The sequence below is a fragment of the Malus domestica genome, chromosome 14 (genome assembly GCF_042453785.1).
Source record: "Malus domestica chromosome 14, GDT2T_hap1".
Classification (NCBI taxonomy): Eukaryota; Viridiplantae; Streptophyta; class Magnoliopsida; order Rosales; family Rosaceae; genus Malus; species Malus domestica.
In genome coordinates, this window is record NC_091674.1 from 8,645,401 (window position 1) to 8,664,830 (window position 19,430).

Genomic DNA, 19,430 nt, shown 5'->3' on the forward strand with positions numbered 1-19,430 from the left:
CACTAATTGTGACGCTGAAATATCGTCACATATAGTCAAATGTGACGATTTTTCATATTTATGTGACGAATGTTGGTCGTCACAAAAGCCATGTTTTCTTGTAGTGGAAAAAACATTAGGTGCGGATGTTGAAAGCTTTAGGGGCGATTATTAAGGCCCCTATTTTAATAATTTGAATTTAATTGATTTTTTATTTGTCATATTGCATTTTGGAAATTGTTTTAATTGAGAAACGATTTCCATTCCACCATTAATTATTTGATATGTATCTCACATTTTCAAAGTCAAGTATATTTATAATTCTTTTCAGTTCTTCGAGAATTATTATTCAAAACTAATATCATCGCCAACCCAAATGAAGAAACAAGAATTATTGCCAACAAATTAATATTAAAGTTACTCTTCAATTGATTAGATACAAATGCTACATGATAGGAGTACGATGAATACATACAAATCCACCCCAATACATAAGGTTCTCTAAAAGGTCTCTCGAAATCTAATCTAATCAAAGACTTAATCCCTTGATTCAAACACATAACATGATTAAAAGTCTGTCTTCAATCTCCCCTTGATGCATATGAAAAGTATGTGTTCCATCTTCCCTGTAAACACAAAACACAAGATCATAATAATTGTTACAAATTTTCCCAAATATAAAAATACGCACTCGAATACTGCCTCCCTTTCCAAATTGAATACCAAACAAAACCAACAAAACATATAAAAACAAAAGAGAAAGCTCAAATTCAAATAGAGACAACTTGGGTTCATAACGTAATCGCACAAAATATATACAAAACTCAAAATCAAAATAACTGGGTAAAGAAAAATAATGAAAATTATTACCTATATGAACGTTGCAGAACAAGAGAAAAGAAAGAATAATAAACTTCAGAAATCAATCAAAGTATAAACAGAGCAGGAGAGAAGAACAATTAATATAGGAAGAGATAATGCATATCTGACCTAGGGTTAAGTGTTGATACATTTAAATGATAGAAAATAAAATAAAACAAAAAGTAAACCGTTAAAGAAAGTGGCGATTGATAAGGTAATAGTGGGGATTTGGATTAGGGTATTAAATAATTAAAATCTTATTGACAATAGGGGCGGTTGTTTCCCCTACTAGTCATTAAAATTAACAACTAGAAATTGTTCCCATAATAAGGGCTGATTTAAACGCCCCTAATTTAACTAACCGCACCTAATAATCACTTTTTTTTGTAGTGGCAGAAGGTAAAAATTGGTGTGTGAATAGCACCACCCTAAGAAAATATATGGTGTACTAGGAGCTAACGGGAGACTTGTTGCAAAATCGAGCATAGTGGCATTTATACAACCAACCCCACTTAATGGTATAAGACTTGGTTGTTGTTGTACTATTGATAGTTTGGTAGATTTGTGTCACGCTCCGGACCCAGGGTAGGAGGAAAAATAACTCCGAATCCGAAACGCGAACTAAAAACTAAGTAAATAAAATAAAACTGGAATAAATGAGTGTGAATTTCATATCAAAAAGAAATCGAGAATTCTTTACAAGGCTGAATAAATAAATACAAATTCTAGCCTCACATCTATTTCGTCTCATCTCGTCTACCCTTTTGATAGTTTAGTTAGTAAACCTGCATAACAATAGAGGGGTGAGCTTCAACAGCTCAGTAGGGACATAACCTTACCACAGTAGATTGACAATATTAGATTAAGTGTCATAAAATCATGTAATCAAGTACCAAATCATTATCATCAACAATGCATGAGTGCAATACAATACTCTTAATCTCTACCCGTTAATTCATATAATAAAACACGCGGACATGCACGTCCCATACCGTGCATTTTACCTCTGCAGTGGTGGTTCAAATGTTCTAATATACAAATTAACCCCTGTAACTCAATCAACCCGATTTCCCCTTTTGTTAGTCATCTTGCCTAAACTCTTCGTCGCCAGTCCCGAATTACCCTTAAAAAATATGTGCACTGTGGGCTCACCTGAAACCTGGTACTTGCTAAGAGTTTGGCTCAACTACACAAAAGATCATTTCCAACTACCCTCATTTCCAGAATTCCTTCCTCAACATCGAAACTCCAATCGCATAACACATCATGAATGATGCACAATTAATCTTGTTGATGCACAAAACCGGAAGATCTTGGAACAACGTAAATCCGACCGTGAATCTGCAAGAAATGTAAATAACACAAGATGTATCGTGGTTCACCCCAATGTTTGGGTTACGTCCACACTGATTATTGTATTTCTCTGAGAGTATTTTGAAGGAGAGGGTGCTTTGAATGAGAGTCAGAGCTTTGAGAGGATGAGGAGTTAGGCCTAAGAATTGGCCTCCTCTAATTGTGAGGGCGAGGAGTCATTTTATAGAATAAGGGCTCCTCACTTATTACATATTTGCCCCTTCCTTTATTACATAATTACATTTAAGTCCCCCGAGTATTTATACGAAATCTAAATACGGAGGCCCTAAGTATGGTATAAACAAATCTCATTTCATATTCCACATATATCACCAATGAACAACATTCTAACAACAGTTAACAATCACAACTCTATGAACATTCGAATCAAGCAATGATACACATATAACCAATTATCATCCAATCTCAATCAATCAATCAATATTAACAATAATATAATACTTCACAAAATTTAATAACACCAATCTCCGTAAAGGTCTGCCGTATTTCCCCTACCTGGACTCCAAAGCATTGCACCAACTCTCTATTACAAGAGTGCACCACCATTGTGATCAATTCCTATTTCACAAGTACAAGCAAATCACTAAAATGCATAACAACTCTAACCCTAGTTAGACTACTTGGTATTACTAATCTAACACCACTTGATTCAAAAGTCATTTTGGTCGATATGAAATAACGCAACTGAAATAGAAGACGTTTGAATGTAAAAGGATTTAGGAAATAAGCAATATATATATATATATATAGCTCACTGTATAATACAAGTTCCTCAAAACACTTTGGCTTATATAATTGCATAAAAGCTTTGTCATATTATACATATATACATATATATATATATATATATATATATATATATATATATATATATATATATTCCTGATATGTATCAGTGTGAACTATTTTTCAAAATAATACTCCAACCGAGTTGGAATTGTAAAAGTCGTTTTATAAGGGTATTACAAATAGACCAACACTTTAAATCAAAATAGGCTTTGCATTATCCAGTACTATATAGTGAACAAACTGATAAGTGTAGACATATGATGGATGAAGCAATGGCTGCTGCCATGTCAGCATATATGGTTGGGAATGCTTGCTGCCATGTCAACCTATGTGGTTGAGGTAGTTGTAATTGGATGTAGGTGGTTAGAATCTGATAGTTAGGATCTATTAACTAGATAAGGAAGGGTAGTTTAGTCTTTAAGAAATGTTACTCTATAAAGCTTTGTAATCACACTTTACAATTCATTCAATACAATCAGCACTTTTCTTCTTATCTTTCAGACCTTTCTGACCTTTCTATTTTCTCTGTAATTTCCTTTTCTGTAAATCTTCATACACAGTTCTTCATTTTCTTCATCTTTACAATGTAGTTAACACAAACTAATCATACCATACTTGAAACCAAAAGGCTGTAGTTGTAAAAATAGGTATACGTTATATAGAATAGTTTTGCATCAAATAGGCAGCATTATATAAAACCCTTGCATATAAAACTTGTTTTGCAATTTCTGCCTAAAAGTAACCATGAAAGACAACGATTTACTACATAAAATAGCTAAGCAAAGAACAAAGAGAGCTGCGAATCATTACCCTGCTGCAGGCTGACATCCCAAGCAGGAAGATAAATACGAATATTTCAGCACCCTTCTCTCTGATTCTATTTGATTTCTTAATCCCTTCCTTCTATGTGTTATCTCTTCTGTCCTCTCTCTCTCTCTCTCTCTCTCTCTAAACATATATATATATATATATATATATATATATATATATATATACAAACACAAACACATGAGCTGCAAAGCATGCATTGCATGCGAACCCTAGCATTCATCAGTGCACTCACGTTTTGAAAAAAAATGATAAGGCACTACTCCTATTTATAGTGAAATAGGACGGCTCCAAGACTTGATCAATAAATCAAATACTAGTAAAATATATTTTAACAGGATAGGCTTAAAACTTATTTACAGGTGTCAAATGGAAGGCCAAAAAGAGAACAACAGTCAGCAGCTATAGTACTCAGGTGGAAAGTCTACAACCATGACATACTGCCACCTTCTGCTTGTAGCTTTACACCTCCAATTAATGACACCCACCTCAGTGCCTCTAGGTATCAATACTCACCATCTTAGAGTGCTTACAAAAACCTAATCAAGATAGCTACAAACCAAATTAGCCACCACACAAATCATAGCTACCAAGACTCAGCAATTAGAGTATTCGAAAAGCAGCTTACTTCTTCCTCAAGTTCTAGCATGTGCCACATCCAAACTTAATCCACCTCACGCCAATCTAATCTCTACAATATGTATACATACATCTACTTATGTATAAAACACACATGTACGTAATGTACTAAAGGGAAAACCTTAAAAACTCTTTTAAATACAATAAATATATATATCTAAAATACGGGATCTCACAATTTGTCAAATGAACAAGGAGAAAAATGAATTTGTACTTTCAAAACACTAAAATCTTAATTTAGTGTGTAAGTGGAATTCACATGTCTTCCACATATCTTAATTTAGTGTGTAAGTGGAATTCGCACTTGGATTAAAGTGGTTGAATGATTGCCTCATCGACTTACTGCCTGAGCCCTTACTAGATGATCCTGAACTCTAACCATGTCGCTTTAACGACTGAGAGTGTCTAGGGCCGAAGGAATGAGAAGAAGTAGAAGGCTCCCTCATACTCCGGGATTGGAATTCGCGACCCCGCTGACTCCAAGGCTGGTTCTGGTTTTGCGACTGATTCTGGTTTCGAAGCTGATTCTGCTAAGTTTGCTTGACCTCGTCTGTTCGACCCTCAAGGTCGCCTCAATCATCTCCTCGTAGGAGGCATACCTCTGTGTAGCTAAAAGCTCACAAATGTAACTATTCATAGCAATATGCAGTTGTATCATCATCTCACGCTGGTTCCCATAGGTTCCCTCATGGTGTCTCAACAAGTGCGGAAAAGTGCTATCAAACTCTGTAATACTCAGATTGCCCTGGAGAAACTCTAGGAATTCATGTCTCTTTTCCTCAACTGATAACCGGGGCTCAAAAAGTGTGCACTAAAAAGTCTCCTAAATGTAGCCCAAGTCATCAAAGAATTACATAGGGCGAGAGACTATCACTAACTTCCATTAGTATCTCGCATTATCCTAAAGGAAGTAACCAACAGTGTTCACCCATTCAGACGTTGGGCATCTTATACTCTCTAAGGTGTCTTCCATCTTTTCCAACCAATCCTCAGCCTCCTCACACTCTCCAACTACATTAAGTTCCGTAATGTCGTGGCTATGAGCAATGTCCATATATGTACAACTCGGCATGTTACTACCTGGAAAAGCATTTCGTAGCGCGAAGGTCAACTGCTGAATTCCTCTCATTAGACTAGAATGAGGTCGTCAAGGTATATTCCCACCAACAGGATCCATGATTCTGATAAGAGGCAAATAAGATTTAGAAGGACGAAGATTATGGCCACAAGAAAGCTTATGATTACCAAATGGAAGAATTAGGTGCTAAGTATGCTATGATACCAATCTGACACGTCCCGATCCCGATGTCCGAGGGACAGCGGGCCACGTGCTGGCCGACACCCCAATTGTGACGCAAGCCATTTAATGTGCATATACCGAGAACATGTGAAATATGCATATAAATTTAATATTCAAATACAACCTTAACCAAATAATATAATAATATTCAGCCGTTAAGAAAATGATAATGATAATGCATGACATGTTCAGAGCATACATCTAATTCAGAATACAAAAGGAAGATGTACATAAATTGCTATTACAAGTGATGTCAAAAGCAGAGAAGATGACACGATGTCACTGGTAGGGGAATGCCTCGTAGCTTCAATGGTACGCCTTGTTCCTATGTCCTTAGGGGGCGCAAAACAAACATGAATGGACCAAGTTGATATATAAGTAGTACAAACATAGTTATTCCACAACGTACTAACCCCCAAAGTTCATGAAAACTTGTTGATGCACAAAATCAGTGAGGACTTTGGTACAACAGAAAGTGTTAAGTTTGTAACCTTCGCTAGATTGCTCCGGTCACTAGTGTGGATAAGTATGTAAATGAATAAAGACAGGGAAGCAAACACAAGATGTATGTGGTTCACCCAGATTGGCTACGTCCACGAGTAGAGGAGTTCTCATTAATTGTGAAGGGTTTACACAAGTACATAGGTTCAAGCTCTCCTTTAGTGAGTACTAGTGAATGATTTAGTACAAATGACATTAGGAAATATTGTGAGAGAATGATCTCTATTTATAGAAGAGAGTTTCTAGTTTCATTCTGACATGTTGTGATTGGCTTCTGATGTTGACACGTGTCGCGCTATGATTGGCTTCTGATGTCGACACGTGTCGCGTTGTGATTGGCCTCTTGGTTGGAGGGAAACTCTTCTGGGTCCTTAACGGTATAACGTTAACTGGTGCTCAGTAGTTTCGGGATTAGTCAAGTATGGTATAAACAGTGTTCCCCTAAGTTCCCGAGTGAGGAAAGCTCCTCGGTTGGGGACTTGCAAGATCCAAGCCATTAAGTAATCACGAAACTTCTAAGTACCGAAGTGTGGTATCATTTTCATTTGCCTTATCTGTCTCATATGTAGATGTGGCATCTTCTCTGGAAGTACTTTTCCTCCATCCAGGGGTGGCATCTTTAACCGATAAAAATGCACAAGGTAATGTATCAATTTCACTTGAAGCTTACTTGTAGTTTCGGGCTTGGTCAAGTGCGATACAAACCCTATAGTAGGAGTCCCCTAAGTCGCCGAGCTAGGAGATTTTCCGAAGGAGGTAACAGACAAGGTAAGCAATTAGACTTCCAAGCAAGCAACATGGATTGGAGGTTCGATTTCGGCTTCCGGTTGATTGTTCTCCTTCCCCTTGTGTCGTAAACAGCAACAAGGATAAGGAGAAGCAAATGGAGAAGAGATGATATGAGATACTTTTTCTTTTGAAGAAGTAACTTTCCACAGACTTATTCTTGAACTGGGCTGGAGGGTTTTCTGGTTTCCTCCAGAGTATAAGGCCGACTCAAGAATTTGAGGGTCAAAACAAGTCCATCAAATCTAGAGTACGTTCGACCCTGGTGATATGGGATACTTTTGCTGTTGACAAAGTAGTGAATGTATCGGCACGCGTTATGTTACGCTTGTTTCCACATGCTTCCTTGTATCTTTCTCACTTGCCCTATCTGTTCCTCAGGCAGATGTGGTATCTTCTCTGGAAGCATAAGATGTTGAAGATGAGTACTCGAGAGCAAGGTCAAGTAAGTAATCAGGCAAGGGGTTCCAGGCAGTCAGTTCCTGATTGGAAATTTGATTCCAAGTGCTGACTGATTGCTCTATTTCTCCTTGTCTTACAAGTACAAACAAGGCTAAAGGAAAAGATAGGGAAAAAGCATGATATGGGATACTCTTGCTTTTAACCCTGATGATATGAGATATTCTTGCTCTGGTGTGGCTTGTTTGTAGAGGTATTATCAGGAGGAAAAGAAGCTGAGTATTTCGAGAGATTCTGCTGAGAGTGCCCTCTCGGATGTGAAGAAAAGTTGAGCATTTTTTTTTTATTTGTAGGTTTGCCTGGCTGTGGAGGATGGAGGTCGACATATATAGGAGTCTCCCTAACAACAAGTAGTAGTGCTATTCTTTTACCCTTCTTGGTCATAGCAATGTCGTAGGAGCTGCAAGCTTCACGTGTTTTAACTTTGTCAGAGCACTTTGAAAAAGTGGTATATGGTATCTGGAAAGCTGATGTTGCGTGTGAAGATTGCAGACAAGCTTTATCCAAGGAAATCTGGCTCTCGAAGTTCGGAGAGCGGTGCCTCTTCAATTTTTGAACAAGCAATCCTGTCGGGGATCTGGCTCTGGAGATTCAGATAACGGTGCCTCTTCGATTTTTGAGAAAGAAATCCTGTTGGGAGCCTGACTTTTGAGATTCGAAAAGCAGTGTCTCTTCGATTTTTTAGAAAGTAATCCTGTTGGGAGTCTGGGTCTCGAGATTCGGAGGGTGATGCCTCTTCAATTTTTGAGCACGTAATTCTGTTGGGAGTCTGGCTCTCGAGATTCGGAGGGCGATGCCTCTTCGATTTTTAGGCACGTAATTTTTTTGGGAGTTTGGCTCTCGAGATTCGGAGAGCGGTGCCTCTTCAATTTTTGAGAAAACAATCCTGTTAGGAGTCTGACTCTTGTGATTCGGAAAGCAGTGTCTCTTCAATTTTTGAGAAAGTAATCATGTTGGGAGTCTGGCTCTCGAGATTCGGAGAGCAGTGTTTCTTCGATTTTTGAGAAAGTAATCCTGTTGGAAGTCTGGCTCTCAAGATTCGAATGGTGGTGCCTCTTCGATTTTTGAGCACGTAATACTGTTGGGAGTTTGGCTTTCGAGATTCGGAGAGTTGTGCCTCATCGATCTTTTAGCAAGCAATCTTGTTGGGAGTGTTTTCTCGAATGTGAGTAAAGGTTGGGTATTTTTGCCAGTCTGCTTTGCCACAGAGCACGGAGGTTGACACACATTGGGACTTTCTAGTTATCAAGCAGTGGTGCTGTTCTTTTACCCTTGTGGGTAATAGTAGGGTAGCTGGTCCTTCAAAATTTATGTGTCTAAATTTTTTCAGAGATCTTTGGCAAAGTTATCTGTGGTACCCGAGGAGCTGATGTTACGTGTGGAAAGTGGTGCCTCTTTGGAATCCGGAGAGTGGTGCCTCTTCGATTTTTGAACCAACGACCCTGTTGCCCTTTCTTTTATAAGGACACCAATTATGTGCAAGAAGTACATTCAGAGAGTTATTGCTTGTAAGAATTTTCCCCTTACTTCAGAGATTTATTTCCTTCATCATTTCTGAGAATGTCTGGCCCATCTGACCGTCGTTTTGACTTGAACTTTGGTGAAGAGGTAGCCATGCCTTCTCAAGACAACATATGGTGCCCATCTTTCTTATCCCCTACTAGTCATCTTACCGTTGGGGACTATGTGATAAAGAATGATATGACCGCTGCAGTGGTGGCCAAGAACCTTCTCACTCCCAAAGATAACAGACTACTTTCCAAACGGTATGATGAGTTGGCTGTTAAGGATTCTCTGGCTCTCAATGTTCAGTGTGCAGGTTCTGTATCTAATATGGCCCCACGCCTATTTGCTCGAACCCGCCAAGTTGAATCATTGGCGACTGAAGTGATAAGTCTCAAATAGAGATAAGAAGGCTCAAGCATGAGAATAAACAGTTGCACAGGCTCGCACATGACTATGCTACAAACATGAAGAGGAAGCTCGACCAGCTGCAAGAATCTGATGGTCAGATTTTACTTGATCATCAGAGGTTTGTGGGTTTGTTCCAAAGGCATTTATTGCATTTGTCTTCTAGGGCTGTACCGGGTAATGAAGCTCCAAATGATCAACCTTCGGTGCCTCCTCCTTTTGGGGTTTTGCCTAGTACTGAGGCTCCGAATAATCACCCTCTGGTGCCTCCTCTTTTTGGGGCTCTGCCAACTGTTAAGACTTCTCCTGAGCAACCTTTGTGAAGGTTCCCTCTTGTTTGTTTATTTTGATTCATGTATATGTACATATTTGTAACTTATCGGAGATATCAATAAACAAGCTTTGCTTCATTTCAACGTATTGTGTTAAATACACCAAGGCCTTCTTCACTAAGTTCTTTGAAATTTTCCTTTTGTTGAAGCTTGTATGTTGAAGCTTTGTGAGTGAAGCATGTAGGTTGAGGTAGTGCTCCCTTAATTTCCCGACTGAGGAAAACTTCTCGTTTGGAGACTTGAAAAATCCAAGTCACTAAGTGGTCGTAAGACTTTCGAGTATCAAGGTGCAATAACATATGGTAGGAGTTCTCCAAGTCTCCGGTCGAGGAAGTTGACAAATAAGGTGTCTTACTAGTAGCCAAGCTTCTAAAGTAACAAAACTTCACCATTTTCCTTTCTAAGTGGTAGCCCAAAACTCCTCCTTCATATATATGTGTTATGAAAGTTAGGCCCAAAGAAGATGAGGCCTAGGGAAATTTTTTTTTTTTCGAAATTTAGAATTTTTTAATTTTTTAATTTTCGAATTTTAGAAAAAAAAAAAATATATATATATATATATATATATATATATTTTTTAAGCTTTGTAGGTGAAGCTTTGAGGTTGAAGCTTTGTAGGTGAAGCTTTGAGGTTGAAGCTTTGTTGGGTACCATGAATTGATTTTGCTTCACACTATCTTGATCAAGATAGTGTGAAGCTTTTGTAGGTGAAACTTTTGTGTTGAAGCTTTGTATGTGAAGCTTTTGTGGGTGAAGCTTTTATGGTGGGTGAAGCTTTTGTTGGTGAAGCTTTTATGTGTGAAGCTTTTGTAGTGGGTGAAGTTTTTGTGGGTGAAGCTTTTGTGGTGGGGGAAGCTTTTGTGGGTGAATCTTTTGTTGGTGAAGCTTTTGTGGGTGAAGCTTTTGTGGTGGGAGAAGCTTTTGTGGGTGAAGCTTTTGTGGGTAAAGCTTTTGTAGTGGGGGAAGCTTTTATGGGTGAAACTTTTGTTGGTGAAGCTTTTATGGGTGAAGCTTTTGTGGTGGATGAAGCTTTTGTGGGTGAAGCTTTAAGCTTTTGTAGGTGAAGCTATTGTGGGTGAAACTTTTGTAGGTGAAGCTTTGGAGTTAAAGCTTTTGTTGGGTACCATGAATTGGTTTTGCTTCACACTATCTTGATCAAGATAGTGTGAAGCTTTTGAGAATTTGTAGTTGTCCTCCATTGATGAAGCTTTTGTTGGTGAAGCTTTTATGAGTGAAGCTTTGTTGGGTACCATGAATTGATTTTGCTTCACACTATCTTGATTAAGATAGTGTAAAGCTTTTGAGAATTTGTAGTTGTCTTCCATTGATGAAGCTTTTGTTTGTGAAGCTTTGGAGTTGAAGCTTTTATTGGGTACCATGAATTGATTTTGCTTCACACTATCTTGATCAAGATAGTGTGAAGCTTTTGAGAATTTGTAGTTGTCCTCCATTGATGAAGCTTTGTTGAATTTCCCTTTTTTTTTTTTTTTTTTTTTTTTTTTTTTTTTTTTTGGGAAACTAGAAATTTGAAAATGTGGGAGAGACAACATATACAAATTTTGCTTCCACACTGTTGAGCAAGAGATTGTGATGCAAGCCACACCTTGTAGTGGTCGAAGGTTTGGATGAACCATATAAATTGAATTTGCTTCGAACAGTCTTGAATTTGCTTTGAACGTTTGAGAATTGTAGTTGCCCTCCATTGATGAAGCTTTTGTTGGCACCATAAATTGGTTTTGCTTCACACTGTCTTGATCAAAAGTGTGAAGCTTTTGAGAATTGTGGTTGAACTCCTTTGATGAAGTTTTTGTTGGCACCATAAATTGGTTTTGCTTCACACTGTCTTGATCAAGAGTGTGTGAAGCTTTTGAGAATTGTGGTTGCCCTCCATTGATGAAGCTCTTGTTGGCACCATAAATTGGTTTTGCTTCATATTGTCTTGATCAAGAGTGTGTGAAGCTTTTGAGAATCATTTGATGAAGCTCTTGTTGGCACCATAAATTGGTTTTGCTTCACATTGTCTTGATCAAGAGTGTGTGAAGCTTTTGAGAATTATGGTTGCCCTCCATTGATAAAGCTCTTGTTGGCACCATAAATTGGTTTTGTTTCACACTGTCTTGATCAAGAGTGTGTGAAGCTTTTCAGAATTGTGGTTGAACGCCTTTGATAAAGCTCTTGTTGCCACCATAAATTGGTTTTGCTTCACACTGTCTTGATCAAGAGCATGTGAAGCTTTTGAGAATTGTGGTTGCCCTCCTTTGATGAAGCTCTTGTTGGCACCATAAATTGGTTTTGTTTCATACTATCTTGATTAAAAGTGTGTGAAACTTTTGAGAATTGTGGTTGCCCTCCATTGATGAAGCTTTTGTTGGCACCATAAATTGGTTTTACTTCACACTGTCTTAATCAAGAGTGTAAAGCTTTTGAGAATTGTGGTTACCTTCCATTGATAAAACTCTTGTTAGCACCATAAATTGGTTTTGCTTCACACTGTCTTGATCAAGAGTGTGTGAAGCTTTCTACGAGTTGTAGTGTTTGCATTGTTACAGAGGGGAAATGTCTGAAGCAGATGCAAGAGGGCTGAATAGCTTAATCTTCGTATGCCATGCACTGAAGTTGTTATTGGCTTGCAATAAGATTTTGTTGGTGATAATAACTCTTGTGGGGCATAAGTGCTCCCCTAGTTGAGTTGTCAAGCTTGAGGGTTTTTGGTTATTTGTGAATGCTAGGAGTTCACATGTACAAGTTGTAACACTCGTCTTCTGGTAAGTGGAATGAATGGTGAGTTGCTTTCATCACTTGGTTGGTGGTACGAATGTGAGTTCCTTCATCATCTTTCATCACATTTCATCACCTGGTTGGTGGCACGAGGATGAGTTCCTTCTTCACCTGGTTGGTGGCATGAATGGCAAGTTGCCAAATGATATTAGAGTACGGGTTGTACATTTCATCACCTAGTTGGTGGCATGAAAAAGAGTACGGGTTGTACATTTCATCACCTAGTTGATGGTATGAAGATGAGTTCATTCTTCACCTGGTTGGTGGCATGAGTGGCAAGTTGCCAAATGATATTAGAGTACGGGTTGTACATTTCATCACCTGGTTGGTGGCATGAATGGCAAGTTGCCAAATGATATTAGAGTACGGGTCGTACATTTCATCACCTGGTTAGTGGCATGAAGGAGAGTACGGGTTGTACATTTCATTACCTGGTTGGTGGCATGAGTGGCAAGTTGCCAAATGATATTAGAGTACGGGTTGTACATTTCATCACCTGGTTGGTGGCATGAAGGAGAGTATGGGTTGTACATTTCATCACTTGGTTGGTGGCATGAAGATGAGTTCCTTCTTTACATTTTATCACCTGGTTGGTGAGAATAAGGGTAAGGTGTTTAGGCACATTGTAGCAAGTGTCAAATGACACAAAGTATGTTGAACCCTTTCAAAGCACAGTTGGCTTATGTATAGATATGTTGGAATGTATGATGTTTATGTATGAATGTGTTGGAATGTATGATGTTTATGTTGATTGATATGAGTGATGCTTATGAATGTTTTGCTATGCATGAAGGGATCCATGCTTTTGATATATGAACCATGTTGGTTGTAACCCTTAGTATCACATACTTTGTGTCAAAGTACGCATGTTGAAGCTCTGAGTTGGAATATAAGGGTAGGTCATCGTAGACCAAATGTTCCAGTGCTAGAAACGTAAAAGACACAGAAGAAGTTGTCTGAATTCCCTTTTCTTTAAATATTTTCCGGATGGCTTGTGTGACAAAAGATCTCAAGCGGTTGAGAGTCAAAACATTTGTAATGTGTATGCCTTCTTATAATAGCATTTCCTTCAGTACCTAGTTCTCCACTGTAAAAGAGTGAGGCTTGGCCCCATAGTCATAATAGTCGACAGTACGTTCACCACTGGTTGTCTTAATATGAACTTTTATCCCTCTTGTTGTAATGGGCTTGTTGAGAGTAAAAATCATTCCTTTTACCAAGAGACAGATACGTTTGGTGACTTAGTGAGTAGTTAAATGAGGCAGGAGATGATGCAATGGGTGTCTGAATGGCCAAGATCTCCTCATTTGGTAGAACTTGAGTTCCACTTCCCACTTGTTGATAAGGGTTAACCATATGAGTGTTCCCTTGGTATGTCCTTGCTTCAGCAGAGGCGTGGTTGTAAGCATGTGCCATCACCTCAGAGTAAGTCTTCCAAGTGTTGGCATTAATCATGTACTTGAAGAAACAATCATGTAGGCCTACCGCGAAGGCCTTCAGGGCAATCTTGTCATCTGCCTTAACACAGCGAGAATACTCATGGCTGAAGCTACAGGCATACTCTCATAGTAACTCATCCAGCTTCTGGAGAATAGTGTACAAGTCATCTGCAAAATGCAAGTGATCGGTCTGGAACATGTGTTGAGAGACAAACAATTTCCTCAGTTCCTCAAATGAGTCTACTGTCTCAGGTGGAAGACGGCAATACTAGTTTAGTGGTCCGCCAGAGAGGGTGGAGGGGAAAATAAGACATCGCTCTTCGTCGGTGTGCATCCGATATGCCATGGTGGACTCAAAGAGGTTAAGGTGTTCAATTTGGTCATCCCTTCCAGTATAGAGTTGTAAACCAAGCTTTTGTTTTGTCTTCTCTTGAATGGGGGTGTCAAGGATCCTCTTTGTGAGAGGGTCAAGCCTGGGTTGGTTCTAGTTAGGTATCTCGGCCTGACGTTCGGCCTTCAACTTGTTTACTTCCTCAAGGGGCTGTAGGACAAGGGAGTCCTGGGTGGAGTCAGGTACCACTGGAATTTTCTTTTGTAAGTCTCCGTCGTCTCTTAGAAGTAGGAGAGTTTGAGCAAGAGCGTGTGGTTTTTCCTTGGACTCGCCGTACTGACTTCTAGGGCGAGTCTGTCGGAACACTTCAAAGTCTCTTGTACCTTCATGTTCCTCTGGGACCTGTCGTTCCTTCTCTAGATTGGCAGCTGGCCTAGGTCGTGGGATGAGATTGGGTCTTTCAGAAATTCTTGGATCATTGATTTTCGAGCATATGTGGAGGGGATTCTCTCAACGTTGTTTTAGGAAGCTTCGACAGTTGCGATAAACGGCTTTCGATCTTTCCAACCCTTCTGCAAGAATGTGTCTTCCTCCACTTCTCTTGCTTTGGGTCGAAGCATCTGGGTTGAGAGAAGTCTTATGTTGATCAATGTTTTGATGACTAGCTCACTCCTCATCAGGGATACCCATGTCGAAAGAAGGTGACCCTCCGTGTTGGGGGGCACCCAGATGATGGTTGATGTCCACAGGGGCAACGAGCTCGCGTGTTTGAGTACGCCTAGTTTTGTGGAGCGTCTCAAAGAGCTTCTCATACTGCTCCTAGAGGACCTCATTCTTCATTGCTATCTTATTGTTCTGAGCTTCTAGCTCATCGACTTTAGCTTGAAGAGCAACCTTCTTTCATTCCTTCTTTCGTTGCTTCGCACTAGGTGCAAGAAGGGTGTCATTCTGTGTGTTGTGGCTTCCTTCGCTCCCCATGTTGGAGAGGGATGCCTGGTCAAAAGAGAGTGTACGAATGGTGGAAACCACCTTGACAAAGCTGAAGAGAGTGGGAATAAGTGTCGCTTCCCACAGACGGCGCCAAATATTGATGCACAAAATCAGTGAGGACTTTGGTACAACAGAAAGTGTTAAGTTTGTAACCTTCGCTAGATTGCTCCGGTCACTAGTGTGGATAAGTATGTAAATAGATAGAGACATGGAAGCAAACACAAGATGTACGTGGTTCACCCAGATTGGCTACGTCCACGGAGTAGAGGAGTTCTCAATAATTGTGAAGGGTTTACACAAGTACATAGGTTCAAGCTCTCCTTTAGTGAGTACTAGTGAATGATTTAGTACAAATGACATTAGGAAATATTGTGAGAGAATGATCTCTATTTATAGAAGAGAGTTTCTAGTTTCATTCTGACATGTTGTGATTGGCTTCTGATGTTGACAATTGTCGCGCTATGATTGGCTTCTGATTTCGACACGTGTCGCGCTGTGATTGGCCTTCTGGTTGGAGGGAAACTCTTCTAGGTCCTTAACGGTATAACGTTGATTGGTGCTCAGTAGTTTCGGAATTGGTCAAATATGGTACAAACAAAACTAATAATATAATATGTGATAGGTTTTCCGAAAACCCTAGCATGCCATAAAACCCTTCATAAAATATATATCATATATAATGTGCTAAATAGTGGTATCAAATCGCCCGAAGGCTCTCCATCACGTGCCTATAGGCAGAACAATCGCTCGTAGACAGGACACACGCTCGTAGGCAAGACAATCACTCGTAGGCAGAACATACGCCCGTAGGTAAGACAATCACCCGTTGGCAGGATATACGTCCATAAGCAAAACATACGCCCATAGGTAGGACAATCACCCAATGGCAGAAACTTACATCAATAGGCAGAACATACGCTCGTAGGCAGAATAGTGACTACTAGATGAGCACAAAAACATTTAATACAATCTTTCCAACAGAAGTACATATATCTCAACAGAGCTCAGTAGCTCAAACATCATATTTCAAAATATCTTCATAGTATATAGTCATCCATCATATATACCACAAAGAACATAAAATCCATAAAGCATGGTATTCCAAAATATTCTCAGTAAAGTATGATATCTCATAAAAAGTAAAATCTAATTTAATCATAAAACGTAACCATTAAATCGTGCTTTTCATGAATGCATTTTTAATAGCAAAATATGCATTTTAGAAGGGGTCCACTCACATATACTCCGTCGTCGAAGAGCCGTGGACGGAATCATCGCTAATAATCGCACATAAGCATATAAAAGGTCCAATTTATAAAACTTTACCATAACGATTGAATTTCGAAAAATGAACGTCATAAACAAATTCAGGACGTCGAAAAATATAACAAGGGACATCGAGTACCCTCACACGTCGCCGTAAGGTGGCTTCCTTGGCGGCCACGTGCCGAGATGGGTCATTAGAAAAGTCCACAGCGGCGCGTGTGCTTCACGCGTCAGCACCGGCAACCCTTCACTCGCACCCATGCTCAAACTAGGTTCCTGGGATCCGACTAGGTTGGGTTGGATCTGATTCTGGGCTTGGGCTTAGGCTTGGTTCCTAGGCTTGGGCCTATTAGGTTTGGGCTTAAGTTCAACGGGCCAAATGCCCTAGTTTGCATGGCCCAAAGGCCTCAAAAAGACTAGGCTTAAAGGTTTTGGGCTTGTAACCCGACCCAGGGGATTGTATTTAGGTTGGGCTCAGTGGGCCGAAAGCCCTGGTTCTACACGGCCCAAAGGCCCAATTTAGGTTTAGGTTTAGTGGGTTGGGTTTAGGGTTCCACAGGCTTTGGGCTTGAAAGCCTGGCCCAAAACTCTAGGCTAGGGGATTCAGTTTGCAAGGATTTGGGTTGGGTCTGACCTAGTTTCGGTGAGGGAGAAGACCGGAACTTCTCGAGCTCCAATCAACTTCGGTGCTCCAATAGACCCTACGATCTAGCCTTAGAATTAAGGTTATGAAAGAGAGGAAGATGTTCATACCTATAACACACTGTGAGGTGGCCGGAGTCGGCCAAATTTTGGGCTTGAAAACCACGGGCTTGCTGATGTACTTCATGGGCTCTCTGTGCTTCACAGAGGATAATGGAGAGAAAGTCGACACCGGTGGTGATGGTGGTATCGTCATCGCAGTTGTTTGTCAACTTTGGGTGTGTGTGTAGTTCGGGGAGAGGGATATAGGGTTTGTACGCGAGAGAAATAACTGAGAGAGTGACTTAAGGGAGAAGAGAGAATGAGAGAGAAAAGAGATGGGGGTTGGGGAGTTGTCACATGGTAGCCAAAAAGAGAGGGAGAATTTATAGGAAATCCAAAAAGGGAAACCGAATTGGGTAAAGGATAGGGGACAAAATCGTAATCTCATAATTCTTGTTAAAATGAAATTACAATTAATTGGGATGGGGTTTCATATAGGGATCCTCTTTAGTACTACGGTCTAATGGTATTCCTCTTTACTTGTAAGTGAGAGGTCTTAGGTTCGATTTTCGCCAAAGGCAAATGTGAACCACATTATTGCTAGCCCATTGCTAGCCCAAATGTGAACCACACTTGTTATCTTAACGAGTTGTATCGTGTCATACTCGTTATCTTAACTAGTCATTAACAAGTCGAGTCACTTTACCCAACGAGTAAAATGACCCGACCTGTTATGACCCATTAATTTTTTTTTTCTTAAATTTGCACATACCACATTACCACATAAATATTACTTCAAAACATAAAAATACATTTGTCGTTAAGTACTACATCTACACTCCAAAATAAGAACCTAATAAAAAAACACCAATACACTACTAGTCTACTACAAAATATCAAATGTGCAAGGATATGCAAAATAAATGAGTTTTTCTTTTCAAGGTTGTGAAACCTTTCTCAGAAGTTAAAACCTTGCCAATAAAACTCAAAACTTGCATGTTATTCCTTTTACAAAATCCTTCAATTTTCATCAATCATCATGGGGAAATTGTATTGGAACTTGAGAACTTTCATGAAGAAGGCTTGGACTAAGTTTATTTTAATAAAAAAAATCATGCTATAACTTTCTTTAATGAAAAAGACTTAAATTTTAATGAAAAGCTCTTAAATTTTAATAAAAATGACAAAAAAACTTAAATTTTAATGAAAAAAAGACATAATTTTAATATTTAAAAAAAACTGACGTGCGGACCCGAACATTGAATCCTAATTTTAGGATGATCGACCCCTTTAATTCAGTCCATATGATGTCCTTTTCTAGAGCTAGAGGAAATGCATCTCAAGTACACCACCCTCGCACAAACTGTTTATGAAACTTACTACACTATTTATGAAAACTCACTACATTGTTTATGAAACTTACTACACTGTTTATGAAACTTATTACATTGTTTATGAAACTTAATGGTACTACACTGTTTATGAAATTTAACGGCACAACATTGTTTATGAAATTTAACGATACTACATTGTTTATGAAACTTAACGGTAGATGCTTGTCCCAGATTTTCAAGTTCTTTCACCAGAATGCAATAAAAAGATTTAAAAAAAAAAAAACATGATAGAGATTAACGTCCATGCCGTTAAAGTCATGCATGGTTAATAGCTCAATACCATTACTAGAAAAATGGGTGATGAGTCCAAAGATGTTGTTAATGATGTTGCCCCACACCTGATCGACTCCTTCCTAACCATACAGCCCCAGATGTGGTTTTGAATCGAATGGAACCCATTTCAATTTGAAATTTTAATTTTAGAAGAATAAAATATGCTAGGATTATGTCAAATGGTTATGCAACTAAAGGATTGGTTGGGTGCTTTTTGCACTCGCCTTTAGTTAGGTTTTTTTTTTTTTTTTTTTTGGTTTTCTTTCTCTTGTTCTTATCATTAAATAAAGTTATAGGATGATTTTTGGTTAAAACTAAAAGTTTTGAAGCTTTTTTCATTAGTTTTCTTTTGGAACTTTAGCTTGATCTATTGCTATCATGAGTTATGTTGATGATTTTTTCAGTAAGGTTCAAAACTCTCTTTTGTATAAATTAAGTATAGAAAAACCAAACATTATAAACCATTCAAATTATGAGAAGTTTACCAAAATAATTATGAAAAAAAATAAAACAATA